The following is a 2,484-nucleotide window of genomic DNA, read 5'->3' as shown; positions in this document are numbered from 1 at the left end:
TTGAGGGGAGAGGCGGGGGGGAAACTTACCTTTCTTAAAACAACTGTATCTTAAAAAAACAAACAAACAAACAAAAAACTGTATCTTCAGTTCCTCAACCATCTATAAGCCAGGCCTGGTTTCTCCAAGACTGAACTATTATAATTTTAAAGTTCTGGTACTCCTCAAGCCTTTCTAGAAATACAAAAGTAAAATGATTATGGATGAAGACACAGGAGCAGAACAGCTTATGTTTAAATCACAAATCAATTGATATACTCATGGATGATTGCCCTTAGGCAGGTTACTTCGCACTGTGGGACCATTTCCTGATCAGTTAGATTGGAACGAAAATAGTCCCCACCCCCTAGAATAGTTTTAAGGATAGTATTAATTGATACCTTTGATGCATTTGTGATAATTCCTACTATATAATAGTATTATCTATCCTTTTTTATATTTAAGATATTCGGCATAGTTTAAGGTACATTTTCGAGAAGGTACATTTTGATGTCTTAAAATATTTAAGTGGATAGATTTCAGTTCTACTAATATGTGGTATAGGAGATGAATGGTAAACATTTGTATCCATATCTGAAAAAAGCACAATACCACCCCTACAATTATTGATCGAAATAGGAAAGAACCAAGGGGAGCTGAATGGAACTGGGAAAGACTAGCTTTATCATTTGTGTCCTCAAGGAAGCAAACAGTGATGGAATTAAGAATGTAAAAAAAAAAAAAAAAAAGGTAAAAGGAGAAAACTATCAATAGATGGGATAGAGGTAAGTCAGAGCAAAGATGAAGAGTCCTTCCTTGGAATAAAAATGGCAAGGCCTTTGCAGCACAGTCTTGCTTAGTCTTTGGCTGGAGTCTCCCCAAGAAGCCTGTGACCTCAACTCAAAATCTGAGGCTGTCATCAGCCACATTTTTTGTAAACAGGCAAAAGGCCTTTTATTGAAGAGATATCTGAGCAGCACATTTCTGCATTTGTCACATTCCACCCCTTGCATGTAGATTCACTCTCCATATACATTCACAGAACTGTTTTCTTCCTGAACAGAAACTTCAAAGACAGAAATTTGTGGGACAAACTACAGTTTCCATCTTTGCAGTTGGTCTGTGCAGGAGCCACAACTGAACTCATTACTTAATTCTCTTCACTGTTTATTCTAAATTTTCCTCTCTTTTACCTACCACCTCCACTGGTCTCGATAATTAAATTGCTAACGTGAAAACCTTAAGTGCTGAGAAACTTGAGCCTCGGGTAACAATCCCTTTCTCAGGCAGATGTTGTTGTTCTTGTCCATTTACAGTCACTGTTGGGCAAAGTAGAGGTTCCCGAGTGGGTCACCTTGAAAAGTGAAAGTGAAGTCACTCAGTCGTGTCACCTTGGTATCACACATATTCTTACTTGCCCCAATTGAAGCCTACTTACTGCTGTTGATCAGAATTAGCTTCTTCTGCCAGGGTGTTGACTCTTCTTCCTGCCTACTTGTCCCTGAACTCAAAAAGGCCAAAGTTCCCAGACAGCAGATGAAGCTTAGTGCAGTGGGACCTTTGCTCTGCCCCCTAGCAGGAAGACGCCACCTCTGGTGACTAGGACTTCTAATTCCACAAATTTAAAACTACAGAAATGGGAAACACTGTGTCCATTAGTGGATAATTGGGAGGATGATAAATGGGGCTCTTCCTGTTTTAATCCATTGCTTTCTGGCCCCATGTATTGTTTCTTTTTGGGACCCTGAGCCATATCAAGGTCTACTGCATCCTGCGGGACAGCATCTCATCTTTCCAGACTATTGTCTCTTAGCAACTGCTTGAACTTCACTCTCAGCAGGTCATTCAGTGTTTTATTAGGCCACCAGCTTCTGAGACATGAAGCATGTGGTGCAACCAGTGGAGCCGTGGTCACAGGCACCCTCCTACACCAAATGTAATACTTCATCGGATGATGAATTGTGACTGGGTCTCCAGAATTTATGACATAGTATGTTCAGCAAATATATTTCACTTTGTACCAGTAAGTATCTCAGTGAGGTTCCCCAATGGCTCAGTGGGTAAAGAATCTGCCTGCAATGAAGGAGACAACAGGAGATGCAAGGGTTGCAAAAAGTTGAACACAACTGAGTGACTAAGCAAAGTGCAAGTGTCATGGTCAAGTACTCCCTCTTTAGCACAGCATCCCAGGACCTATTTTTCAAAAGTTGTACAACCTTGATCCAGAACCCCGGAAACCTGAACCATTATTTTCCTACTATGGTTCCTATAAACTTCATAGTGCATCTTTTCTGGAAACTGACAATTCTAATGCCATAGGATCTGCCAATTCCTTTAGTCAAATTTAGGCTACTTTCACTAGAACTCATAAGAACTCACTAGCCCTTTCTTGTGCCAAGTTGCACCAGGTATTATGGGCCAGGAATGTAGTCCGAGGTCTGGAGTACCTTGTTTACAGAACCCAAAGCAGCCTCTTAGGTCTTGTGCTTTCTTCTTTATTGTAGG

This window comes from Bison bison, unplaced genomic scaffold (assembly GCF_000754665.1).
Source record: "Bison bison bison isolate TAMUID 2011002044 unplaced genomic scaffold, Bison_UMD1.0 scf7180017864460, whole genome shotgun sequence".
In the NCBI taxonomy this organism is placed as follows: Eukaryota; Metazoa; Chordata; class Mammalia; order Artiodactyla; family Bovidae; genus Bison; species Bison bison.
This window is presented reverse-complemented; position numbering follows the sequence as displayed.